Source organism: Leguminivora glycinivorella, chromosome 26, assembly GCF_023078275.1.
Source record: "Leguminivora glycinivorella isolate SPB_JAAS2020 chromosome 26, LegGlyc_1.1, whole genome shotgun sequence".
NCBI classification, from domain to species: Eukaryota; Metazoa; Arthropoda; class Insecta; order Lepidoptera; family Tortricidae; genus Leguminivora; species Leguminivora glycinivorella.
The window spans coordinates 1,416,684-1,430,770 of record NC_062996.1 but is presented as its reverse complement, the minus strand read 5'-3'; the positions used below and the strand labels follow the sequence as shown (position 1 = coordinate 1,430,770).

The following is a 14,087-nucleotide window of genomic DNA, read 5'->3' as shown; positions in this document are numbered from 1 at the left end:
TCTGCATAGCAAAATCTGCTCACGATAGGCATTTTCACGACCTGTCTACTGTCTATCACCTGTGATGTCATCCGCATAACAATAGATATTGCTAGTTACTAGCATATCATTGTTATGAAGGATGAACAAGGTCGGTGATAGGATAGCTCCTTAGGGTACACCACCGTTAATGGGTCGGATTTCTGAACATTGATCATCGATGAAAACTGAATTGCTCCGCCCAGTTAGAAAGCTGGCTACCCACGTGCAAAGCCCTTCTGGGAGCCCGTACGAGGGGAACTAGGGAAGATGCGTCTTATGCTAAACTCTATCAAAAACTTTAGGTAACGATATCTAGGCTAACCGCCAGAGCTTCTTCCTTTGTATCAATGGCGGTGGCCATTCAGTCAACTATACCACAAGATCACCAGCGCTACGACCATGGCGGAAGCCGTATTGCCGGTCACTATAAGCTGGTGCTCTTCAGGTACGCTAAGAGCTGGTTATTAACCACTTACTCCATTACCTTGGAGAGAAGAGATTCTCAAATCTGGGCCTCAATGGGCTGATAGTGTGCAGGGTTTGTGCGATCACCATTCTTTGCAATTGGATGGACTCAAGCAGTCTTCCAGGATGACGGGCATTTACCTGAGCAGTATGAAAGCGAAAAAGATGCGTTAAAACCGGGGTTAGCTCCGGAGCGCATGTTTTCAGCACAATAGCTGGTATACCATCAGGCCCGTTAGACTTATTGACATCGAGGGCAAAAATTGCACGCCTAACTATACTTTGAGTGAAGCGAACCTCGGGCATGGATGCCTCACAGCGCGGGTTCTGGTGTACGGAGGCCAAAGTATTTTTGGGGAATCTTCCCACTTCCCCTAAAATACTTTGTCCTCATGATGAAGAGGGGTCTAAATCCTCGCTTTAGGACCTTCCTCGTGCAAAGGGTATCCATCGCGGTTTAACACGTAACGCGGTAAGAGCACGGGTAGGTACTTTTGCATCGGGATGTGCGTAATTAGGTTAGAGTTAGCTATTCATTTTACGTATTCAGATGTAAGAGTAATGTAATTTACTTTTGTGCTCTTTTGCGAAATAAATATTTTGGTATAAAGTCCACCGATTAGTTGGCAATGTTCGTCACATCGAACATGCAAGCCTGGAACTCAAACACTGCGTAGCTGGCGGTGTTCGCCACGCCGAACATGCAACCAACCTACTATTTCACTGTGAAGATGGCAGTGTTCGGCACCTCGAACATGACTTTTTAAGTGCCACTGTCACTAAATTAAGTCTTACACTAAACTATAAACTCTTTAGTTCGATTCATTACCTAATTGGTAACCGATAAATATCGTTTTTATTAAAGTGATACCATAAAAATCTAATATAATGTCATAAATAACTAGATGATACTTCGCGGTTGCCGTCTTGCTGCGATTTTGCGTGCACTGCTGGCATACGAATATTGCGACAGTAATAAATTAATTTTCTACCAATTAAAAAAATACAAATCTACAATTTGAGTCAAAAGAAAAATAAACAAAGATGAAAATGCGTCCAGTAGATTTTTTTGAAATGTATGTTCGCCACAGCGAACACTGTCCAATTAAGGGTTAAAGGAAAAAAAAGTGCGTCCCCTCCCCTCTAACTTTTGAACCATATATTTAAAAAATATGAAAAAAATCACAAAAGTAGAACTTTATAAAGACTTTCTAGGAAAATTGTTTTGAACTTGATAGGTTCAGTAGTTTTTGAGAAAAATACGGAAAACTACGGAACCCTACACTGAGCGTGGCCCGACACGCTCTTGGCCAATTTTTATGAAATGACTTCAGTTGCCCATAAGATATATGATTTTATTTTTATTTAATTTTGACTAATATTTGATATTAATGAATTTTAATGCTAGAGACATAATCTGATTGCCATATGAGGCAAAACGTCATGTTGTGATCGTTTAGATCGAATATTACCTAAAAAAGGTATTACCTACCTACTCCTTGTTTAAATATCAGATTGCATTTACGAGGTTTTCATTGCCGATTTATTCAAATGCAAAAAGAACTATGACATATTACAAACACCATTTAGCTTTGTTAAATAACAAGGCTGAATGATCTTTCTCTCTAATAATTTTCACCTCTTATCTTTGATGACTTCGTGACTCCATTCCAGTTACACTTGGGACTCTCGGGTAGACGTTCTTAGCCAGAGGGCCTTACGTTACGTATACAGCGAAAAAGTTTTGGTGTTGCAACACTTGCAACCTATTTTGAAAGGATAAAATGTAAAAGCGTATCTGCTTAACTACTTCATCTTGTTCTGCAGTTCAATACTAAACAGGTCTTCCGCCGCGGGATACATAGAAGACTTCTTTTTGTCAGAAAATTTGAACAGTTTTAGTTCTGTTTGCAATTTATTTATTTATTTATAATGTATTCGCAGTGGCGTGCCTAGGGTTTCAAAGTGAGGCAAGCCGAAAGGTACGTTTTGGCAATATCTAACTACTTAATCTTCAATTTTCGAACTCACAGCCCTACAAAATGTTCTATTACGCGCCGCACTTTTCTGAGAAATACACAAGCCGGGCGTTGGTTTTCGCGCGGAAATAATGTCTCGTTTTTGGGCAAAATTTAACTACTTTACCTTGCCTTCGTCGAGTAATATGTGTACCACGCATTTGTCACCGTCACAAGGAACAAATTCATCCATTGTCAATTGGATTTTTAAACTAATTAAACACTTAATAACAAGAAAACGAAGAAGAGCACATTCACTTAACGCAAATAAAACTTTCGACTAAATAATAATACACTTGAAGTTGTCAATCAAACGCGCGCTCAATCTTGTTCCTCACTTCATACCAAAAGCCCGGCTTAAATCGTGGAACAAATGTTCTATATATACCTACAAACAGTTATATAAGTTGCTAGGCAGAATGTAGGCTAAAAGCTAGGAAAAAAAGGATGCAAGAGCAAGCCCCATTGCAAGCCAACGAGTGCGAGCGAGCAAGATATAGCTGAACGTAGTGAACGTGCTCTTCCGCGCTGCACTAGCGCCACGGCAAAATATGGCAACATGCTGTGGTCTGTACCGTATGGTCGGTCGGCCGTGAGCTTCACGGAGAACTTAATAATATCTAATATTAGCGCGCGATTTTAAAAATGTTAGGGCAAGCCCGGCTTTTGGGCTTATATGGCTGTACCGCCACTGTGTATTCGGATGCTAACAATAATGAAAGTGCAGCGTTTGATACGGTACTCAGTGTCACTTGATTGATTGAGTTAAATTGATATACATTTACATGAGATTATCCACAAATATTCATGAAAAAAACCCTGCCTGCTAAGCCGCGGTCCCGGCGGATTCGAATCCCGGTAAGGGCATTTATTTGTGTGATGAGCATAGATATTTGTTCCTGAGTCTTGGATGTGTTCTGTGTATATAAGTATGTATTTATCTATATAAGTATGTATTCGTATCGTCGCCTAGCACCCATAGTACAAGCTTTGCTTAGTTTGGGGCTAGGTTGATCTATGTAAGATGTCCCCCAATATTTTTGTTTATTATTTATTTACTTATAGTCATACTTGTTATGGAGAATTTTTGGCCAAAAGCTGCACTTTTGGATGGAAGCAAGCCGCTTTGCATGGTGATAGTAGACATTATAGTAAACGATTTTTTCCGAGGATATCGAAATTTCATCTCTTAGGAAGCCGAGCGTAGCGAGGTGTTTTATGAAAATGAAAAAAATTCTATCTTTTTATTGTATCGTCTGATTTTGACAAAACGTATCTCAAATGAAAGGTATTAATTTGTGTAATTTAAAAAAAATACAAAGAAAAAAATTTAAAAGAAAAGTAAGAAAAAAATAAAAAAAGTAAATTTCCGTCTCGCACTGAATAACTTCAAAGAATGACAGACAAAATGTACAATGTCGATATACAAGTTTTTTTTAATCGAAGACAGATAAATTTTTAGTTGAAAACTGAAGACCGCATCGAAATCAGATCAGCATTTTTTAAGATACAAGTTGCCAAAGTTGGGAAAGATCGCTTTATATGGCCACTTTGAAATTCCTTTGCCAGAAAGTCAGAAATAACATGTTTTTCTGACACAGAAAAATACATAGTAACAGTACACATCAAACTAAAATTAAAAATTCCGAGGATATTATAATTTCATCCCTTAGAACGACGAGCGTAGCGAGGTCGGTTACGAAAACCGAAAAAAAAATCTCATTTTTTTGTACGTCGCCGATTTTGACAAAACATGTTTCATTTGAAAGGTATTACTTTATGTAACTTAAAAAAAATATTGAAAAAAATTGGAAAAAAATGTAAGATTTAAAAAAAAAAACCTTAATTTTCGTATCACACTGAATAACCGCAAAAAACGGCAGACACGGTGTATAATTTCGATATATGATTTTTTTAAATTAAAGACAAATAAATGCATGATTATAAACTAAAAACCGAATCGAAATCGAATCAGTAGTTTTTAAGATGCAAGTTGTCAAAGTTGGCTTAGTTTGTTTATATGGTCGCTTATATCAAATCAAATCAAATCAAAATAATTTATTCAGCAAATAGGCCACAGGGGCACTTTTACACGTCACATGTACATAGGTATTTAAAAAAATATTTAAAATTGAGTTGAAATTACAATTGATACTATTATATACTAATTCTAAGTTCTAACTAAAGTTAACTCTATACAATTAATTAGAGATGTAGAAGGTCTCTAAATGTCGAATTACAACCAAGAACTACACAAAATTTTAATATAAAAAGTACAAATACAAAAAAAAAAAAAAAAAGTCTAAAATTACTTTAGAGGTGCAAATGACTCTAAATGTCACAACTAAAAATAAAATGTATATCTACTTAATCTAATTCTCCTTAGAGATGTATATGGTCTCCATGAGTCAAAATCATATATTTAAAATATTCACTAAAAGAAAGGAAACAAACGACAACCGAACAAAGTGTCCTAATTTAATAAAAATTAGAATTAAAGTTACTAAGTTATAACAGCCCCAGTAAGCTTAAACAGACCGGTCTTCACAGACGGCACCCGTTCACGAGTATGACGCATATCTCAGCCATCGCCTCCCTCAACCTTTATTCGGGAAGGTGGCGACCCGATCAACGACGCCACCGCAGCAAAGACTTTTAAGTGTGCATGACATGTTTAAGCTGCCAGGCTAAATTAAATATTCAAATAATAAAACATAGCTCTGCCGTGTCACGCCTATCTCATGTAACTCGAAAAACATAGTTTTGAGTAAAATCAGTTTAAAGTTTTTTTTGGTAATTCGATCTGCATTCAATACTGGTGTGGAAATATAAAGAAAAAACTACACAGTTACATTGTAATAAGTGTAATGCTGATGTAGATGCACAAAAAAAACATATTTTTTGGATATATTTAAAATTATAGGCTATATAGTAGTTAGGCACGACAGGCTCCCCATACAAAGTCTGTTTTGCGACGTCTTGTAACTCAAGTTACAGTAGTTGGGCACGACACGTTAACTAAAATATTTTTCTCAGTTGGCTTAGATACAAGTTTATTGTTGTAGTAATGTTGTAATTCAATCAATTAATAATTATACATCGTGTTTTTTTCGTTTCCCGTTAAATTCAACACATAGTTAGGCCCATTAACAGAAAACACGCAGTATATAAAAAATAAATTATTTTTCGTTTTCATACATAATAAATTAATTAATTCGTGTTAATTGTCTGACGGCACATGTCAAAACAAATAACATTAGAAAGTGGTAAATGTTGAACCACCCGTGTTCAGTAATTTAATTATTTTTTGTGAATAAGAGTTAACACAGCAGTTTCTTAAAAAAATGTATTTGACCTAATAAACAAACCTTCCCTTAAAGTTGTCGGAATTCAAGAAAAGCACGTTGTATATAGTATTTGAATGTTTGATCAGATAACTATATAGGTATGTAATCTAGATCACATCTAGATCTAGCCTTAATATGATGTTAAATTTATATTTATTACGTTCTTATAAATTACGGCATAAACTTAACAAAGGATTGTACTACTGACCTAAATTGTAGATAAACAATGCACCTTTTTTGTTAGCAGGTTGACCCAAATCTTTTGTTATCTATCCGTACTATTGTTTAGCGAAATATGGGTCAGTGACCTCCTTATTACTACTGGCCTAGTAACCCACATTCAACAATACAATGGGATGGATAGATAATAAAGAAAGGAGCAATGACTCGTAAGCTGTTGCATTTTTTGTCCTGTTCCAGTTTTTGTTTGCATGTTCTCTTGCTTAGCTAACAATACACAATGTAGGTTAGTTCTTTACAATTTAGGTCAAGTAATCCTTTGTTTAGTGCATGCCGTAAAATTTAGGTGCAGGTAAGGAACGTAATTGCGCTTGTATGCCGGCCGTGAAAAGGTACAATTCTGTCGGTTCTCGGTACAACGAGCCGTTTATTATAAAATAAAGATTAGTATAGAAATGACTCTTAACACCCGACACACCATTCTGTTGACTTCTAAATACAAGGACAATATATGTTAAATATGGCTATGACTTGAGTTATTGCCTGAGCTATAAATGCAGTGTTCTCAGTACAGTTTTCTATGTCTGTCTATAAAGGCAAAGTCTTCTATGACTGCCTGCCTATAATATAAGACTAAGTCTGTCGTGCCTAAGTACTGTAACTGAGTTCCAAATTGCTCGATGCGTAAAAGGCGTGTCGTGGCTATCTACTGTAACTGTTAGTTACGGGAGATAGCCACAGCTCACTAGGGCAAAAACGGAGTTACACGAGTTTAGTGACAAGCTCGTATGAGGAATTGGTAAGAGATTTATGATTTTTTTTTCACTTGGTAGGTAAAGACTTTCATAAAAACACGAATTAAACTTGTTACGCGTATATCATGTAACTCAAGTTACATGACATAGGTATGACACGGCAGAGCTGTAAGACACTATATTCTGTGCTCGTATGTTACAAAGGAAGGAAATATAGATTTAAACAATAAAATTAAAGTAAGATAAATATTAAACATTAAACACATAATCTTGGAGATGTATAAGGTCTCCAAGTGTCCACAACTAAACTTAAATAAAAACAATATAATCAGACGAGAATATGTTCTCATACGTCAATTGAACACTAGTATGCTTAATTACACAATGCAGAGAAAATGAAAAAATATATACGACTTCATTCATCTATTGACAAGCAACCACCTTAAAGGCATCCCTATCATCTATAAAATCCTTCACAGTGTAGTACGCCTTACATAACAACAAACGCTTAATGCGTGCCTTAAATTTGTCAAATGGCAAATCCACTATATCGGTTGGTACTTTGTTATAAAAACGTGTACAGTTCCCGACGAAAGACGTACCAACCTTACGGAGACGGTGGGCGGTCACAGCAAGTTTATGTTTGTTCCTTGTGTTATAGTTATGGATGTCACTGTTAAGCTTGAATTCGTGGATATTTTTCCGAACATACATAATATTTTCGTATATGTATTGAGAGGCAACGGTAAGGATGTTCACCTCTTTGAATTTTTCTCTTAAAGATGCTCGACCGCCCAATCCGTAGATTGAACGGACAGCTCGTTTTTGCAGCACAAAAATAGCCTGAATGTCTGCAGCTTTTCCCCATAACAGGATCCCATATGACATAACACTGTGGAAGTAGCTAAAGTATACCAGCCTGGCCGTCTCTACGTTTGTTAGTTGTCTGATTCGCCTTACTGCGTAAGCTGCAGAACTAAGTTTGCCAGCTAAAGTGGCTATATATGCATGCCATTGCAGTTTTGAATCCAAAGTGACTCCAAGGAAAACCGTTCGATCTTCAAATTCCAGCGTTTCACCTTTCATTTGGATCTTACTGTTATTTACCTGCTTAACGTTCGGAAGCGCAAATCTGATGCACTTGGTTTTCTTGGCGTTTAGAAGTAAGTTATTCGCCGTAAACCAGTCTGTTATGCTAGACAGTGCATCGTTGATGTTATCGAAGCTGCTTTCCTTTCTGTCAACTTTGAATATAAGAGAAGTGTCGTCAGCAAATAACACTATATCATGTTTATCTTGCACTAGTTTCGGTAGATCATTAATGTATACTAAGAACAGGAAGGGACCGAGAATTGAACCTTGAGGCACTCCAAGTGCTACCGGTGAACCTGCTGATTGAGTCCCATTGATAACAACTCGCTGAGTTCTGTCGGAAAGGTACGATGAAACAAGGTCAAGGGCAGCAGCTTTAACCCCATAGTGGCTCAATTTTCTCTTTAAATTCTCGTGATCAACGCAATCAAAGGCCTTTGATAGATCACAGAAAATTCCAACAGCATCTTGAGCTCTTTCCCAGGCGTCAAAGATGTGTTTTAGAAGTACCACACCGGCATCAGTAGTTGAACGACCTCTGGTAAAACCAAATTGATTATTGTCAAGCAATTTATTTCTGTTAAAGTGAGACAACAGTTGATTAAGAATAAGCTTCTCAAAGACCTTACTTAGCGCTGGTAATATTGAAATAGGTCTAAAGTTGGTCGGGTCTGATTTCGTTCCTGATTTAAACAGCGGGATAATTTTGCTGTGTTTCATAATATCAGGAAAAATGCCAGTTTCAATACATCTGTTGAAAATCTCAGCTAAATAGGGTGCAATTGATTCTACTATTGAGTGTAATACTTTAACTGACAAGCCCCATAGATCTTCAGTTTTCTTTAAATTTAAAGATCTGAACGTTTTAATAACTATGGTCGGAGTAACATAAGAAAATGTGAATATTTCTGAACATTCTTCTACATTAGCTTGCAGCATTTCTTCAGCGACAATTGGCGATGAGTTAAGAGACTTTGTTGTCTCTGCCGGTATATTCGAGAAAAATCGCTCGAAGTGATCTGCCACTTCACGGTCGGAACTTACTAAAGTATCAGCAACTCGTAGGTTGTAGTGCCGTTCTTTTATTTTACGCTTTCCTGTTTCACTCCTGATCACTTGCCATGTAGTTTTAACTTTATCGCTGGAATTTAAGATCTTTTTGGATAAATAATCAGCTTTAGCGGCGACACACATCCTTTTAAAAGATTTCGAGAAATTCTTTACGTACTCTATAAATTCCGGCCTTTTATCAGTTGTTCGCAGATCATACAAATCATAGAGCCGGCGTCTCTTATCGTGAATATCCGGCGTAGCCCAGTCGCTAAATTTAACCTTGACCTTGCCCTGCATCTTCTTGGGGATGAAGCAGGCATCAAATTCCTTTTTTATACAGTTAAACAACTCAGAACTCAGACAGTCAGGGTTCTCTCGGTTACATGAAAGAAAAGGTAAGTTGTTCCTAATATTACGATTGAATGACTGTAAGCGCCTTTCGGAAATCAGTCTGCACACAGTGTCTTGTGGAATATCCTCTATCTTCCCGCCAAAAGAGGCTTTTAGTCCACAGTGGTCAGAACTCAAGGTGTTTATTACAGATTTACTAATCGCAATATCGTTACTGAAGATGTTGTCTATACATGTTGCACTGGTTGCCGTGATTCTAGTTGGTCAACCGGGGTGGCTTTAAAACGCAGGGGTGACTTTGAAAATTTAGTTTTAAAGTCATACTGTAAGTAAATTCGCGATTTTCTATGGTAGATTTACAAGAATATTTATTGATCTATTATATATCTACTAATTACATGAACAGTTTCAGTAAATAATGAATGATGTTAATTTTAAAGCCGTTCAAATACCATCAAAGTAACCCCAAATTTTCCTAAAGCCACCCCGGTTGACGTAGCTCTCCCGCTCTTACAATCCCGTACTTGTTGGACCTTGGTCGGTTTGGTCGTCTGTAGACAGTGTAGACAACACTCGCCAACTACAGTTGTGTATTCCATGTAGATACACCAAGGGCCCAATTCTCAAAAGCTTGTAACTTATTGTAATAATTTTCTAGAAATGTAAGTACATTATGCAAAATAAATAAGATATTTTTATTGCAGATAAAAGCTTTGACATAGATGATGAAGATCTAGCCTTCAAAAAAATATATATAGAGAAAAAACTACCCCATATCCAAGCGATTCTGATGACCTTGAGTTGGATGTAAGTGCTTATAGTGTGAGAAAGCTGTATAAAATATAATCTGCACTAATTTGTATAAATATGTGTGTTACTTAATCTGTGTGAATTTGTAATAGTGATATGTTTTTAAATGTTTTTAAGGACCAAGATGCAGTCCTTGAGAGAGCACAACCCATGCAATCCATTTATAGTGAACCGGAACCGGACGCGATGTGCCCTTGTTCATGCAAGCGTAATATAGTTGCAGTCGTTATAAGAAAAAAGTTAGAACAAGTTCCCGAAGAGAATTTACGGGCTTGTTTAGAAGATCTCGAAAATAAAATAGAAAAATATTATTAAATGTGTATCAAGATTATGTGTACTCTATCATAATTATAGCTTCAGTGTAAAAGTCAATCATATTTTGGTACATTCGTTAGTGAAATATCGTTATAAAATAAGGGTTATTCCACTAGTCAGAGTTACCACTAAGTTGTTACCAGTGGTAACTACAATGTTATTTTCCCATAGGCAATTACTGGAAAGATTATATCATAAGATTCATAAGTTTTGTTTTATTTTATACACATGTAAAGCATGACCAGAAATATATGACTACGCGCCATGTAGCGGAATTTCATTAAAACTATTTTCTTCATAGTCATCATACTATACTGAACTGTCACTCCATACATCAGAATAACAGCGCACTCCTGCCTGACAATAGTTATTTATATTTCTGGTCAGGCTTTAGTTTCTTAACCATACTTACCATATCCAACGCGATCAATGTTATTTTCACCAAATCTAATGGCAACAGCTGAGACTGTTTCCTCACCTTTAATTGATTGGCCTCAATGGCCACTGCGTAAGAGTCGTTAGAGGTGCACATTCGACTTGCCTAATATCAAGGACGATAGATACCGGGACTGACAAAGCCCATACAAAAGTTTACCTCTGAAATGTCCCATACATTTCCGAGCGATTATTTCCGAAAAAATTAACAATATCAAAAAATGTTAGTAGTAAACCCCTATTCATTTTTTAATACCTATCCAACAATAGGTATATCACACGTCAGGGTTGAAATGAAAAAAAAATCTCTCCCCACTTTACGTGTAGGGGGCGGGCACCCTAATAATGTTCTCATGCAATGATTAGTTGGTTTCGATTTAGCTTAATATATTTTTTGTTCTTATTTATGGTGTCTGTATTTAGCTCTGCCGTGAAAAATATTTAAAGAAATAAGGAGGCCGTTTCATCATCGCCACCAGTACAAAACAAGGTCCCACGTAAGAAGAAAATAAACATCGACGACTTCGATACAGGCACAAGCTTCATGAATTTTAGGCTGTGTGGAAGTAGCAAGTCTTCAAACCTAGCTTATTAAATTGTCATTCTCTAAAACCATGCTTTAATTTTCTACAAATATTAACGCGAAACGAAACCCAGTACTCGCTGTCCCGATTATACATGACGTCGGCACATTATTGCCATATGAAAACGATTTGTAGCGACACTCTTCCAGGGTCAAATAAAAACTTGTCAGGCTTTAGTTACTAAAAAAAATCCGGATTTAATCCGGAGTTCGGATTTTGCCCTAAAAATAATCCGAAAATCCGGATTTTATATTATTGCAATCCCTAGGTATAACCCAATCCTTTCAGAAAATATTTACTTTATCACAAAATTATTTTAAACTTTCTTTTTGACATCGAAAAGGCTCTAGTTTTTTACATACCGAATAACTTTATTTCGGTATCATGATTCCTTTTAAGATAATTACATTATGTATAAGGTAAGGAATAATATTTAGAATACCTAAAATATGACAAATTTGCATTCTATTCAAATCAGTACGAGTATACTTCACGGAGTCCAAAACTATACGCAAATCAGAAGTCCAAAACTAGAAAAATATAGATAGAGACTATAGAGAGCGATTGCGGGCGCCGGTCGGCTCGAGCGCGAGTACTTGCGCCGCCGGCGTACGCGTCTGTGTGCGTGCGCCACGCGCACACACAACTTTACTATACAGGGCCTCTCTGTGGGTTCCGCCCCCGTCAACGCGACGGCGATAAAGACCTAAAAATCTGAATTCGTGCTTGCCTCCTGTATCGTCTTAGTCCTTTAATGATTCCGTTAACGTGAAACTTTAAGTAGACAGGTTTTATGAAGACAATTGGCCGGTGAGCCCTACAATTTTAAAATTTGCCGCCCTTTATACATGGTGTATATTCTATGCTGTTTCTTCCTATCCTAATAGTTTCAATATCAAGCATACACTATCACTGCACGTTCGCTGTTTATACGCCGAAAGTTGCAACTCAAGTAAATGAAGTAAACAAAACAAACAACCTACCTTCACCTTCATTGCCGGCCGCGGCCGGCCGGCTAACCGAAACAGAAATATACATGAACTTCGTGTGAAAAAGAGACAGCGAAAGGCGGCTCGTGCGTCGGCGAAAACGTTCGGCTCTGGCGCTCGCTACAGTCGCTATCTATACCTACTCCCGCGCGGCTCGGAACGAAATAATATTGGTTTTAGGAACGCTAAAATTCTGTTCGTTCATTTAAACGTTACTGTAAGGAACTGTTCTTTGAGGGAACGAAATAAGAACCGAAACCGAAATTATTTTGTTCCCACTGAACAAAATTTATAATGAACCGTTCGTTTAGGGAACGATATAAGAACCGTAACCGAAATTATTTTGTTCCCATTGAACAAAATTTATAGGTAACGGTTTAAGAACGATATCAAATGGTATTTGGGAACGGGTTCCGATCCCTGGATTAGACAAAGACGGGACACCAAAATATTTAGCCGCTAATGCGGAATTTTCAAAATATTTACATGTTCTGTAGGCTAAGGATTTTAAGAAAATATTTTGTATTCTCTCTAAACGGACAATGTGAACTTGATACTGAGGAGACCAAACTACACTACCAAATTCGAGGATACTTCTTACCAAGGAATAAAATAACACTTTATAGGTAACGTTTAATATAAATGTAAATAAATGTTTAATATAATCTCTGTACATTTACAGACATTTCGGTCACTTTTTTTAATACTACGTCGGTGGCAAACAAGCGTACGGCCCGTCTGATGGAAAGCGGTCACCGTAACCTATAGACGCCTGCAACTCAAAGAGTGTCACATGCGCGTTACCACCCCATTAGAAACTTGTACATTCCCTGTGTTAAATATCACTAGAAAAAAACTATAATTATAAATAACACACAAAACAATATGAATAAAACCCCGACATAGAGGACTGGGCACTCCCGACTAATTCAGCTTTCAAAAAAAGAAACGAAGTGTAAATCGGTTCATCCGAACGAAAGCTACGGTGCCATAGACAGACATACACACACACAGACAGATACGTCAAACTTATAACACCCCATTTTTGCGTCGGGAGTTAAGGGGCTGACAACACCCAACTGAGCAAAATTGATGTTACTTGCTCAGTTTTTTTAAAACAAACTAATAGTTTTAGTAAGGCAAGTAAATTATATGTTATTATTCATTATATTTCAACGAACATAGCCGTACTCGATACACGATTTAACGAAATCGGCTCGATAGAAAAAAAATTGCAAAAATTGGTCTCGATTGCGTCATTTAACGGTTCTATGTCGTTCAATAATTCACTTAGTTGTCTTTAATTAAAATTACAATAGCAAAAATATTCACATCTAAAACACTAACGTAACATATTGCACAAATAATGCGTCTTTCTATTTTATTTTAATATTTTTCCGTATTTTTCCTACCTATCCGCCCTGTTTTAGTGACATCGCGCTCTCACTTACTCCCATGCGAATAGATAGTGTACGCTAGCGTCAAGGTCATTGGGTGCTGTCAGCGTCTTAAGTGTTTAATATAAAGTCTGTACGTGTACCTACATAGGGCATGCATAACCGAGGCGGTTCCAAGAATTTCATTTCCCGGTTCTAAGTGGTTCTGGAACCGAGAGTCCCGGTTCTTAGTATTTTTAGGGTTCCATACCAAAAAGTGAAAAAAGGAGCCCTTA

At 37.0% G+C, this 14,087-nt stretch overlaps 1 protein-coding gene across 1 annotated transcript in view; it reads left to right on the top strand.

The window, feature by feature from the left end:
- LOC125239790 (double-stranded RNA-specific editase Adar) overlaps positions 1-14,087 on the top strand; it is an 87,421-nt gene that overhangs the window by 70,410 nt on the left and 2,924 nt on the right. The gene's annotated exons all lie outside the window — the stretch shown is intronic.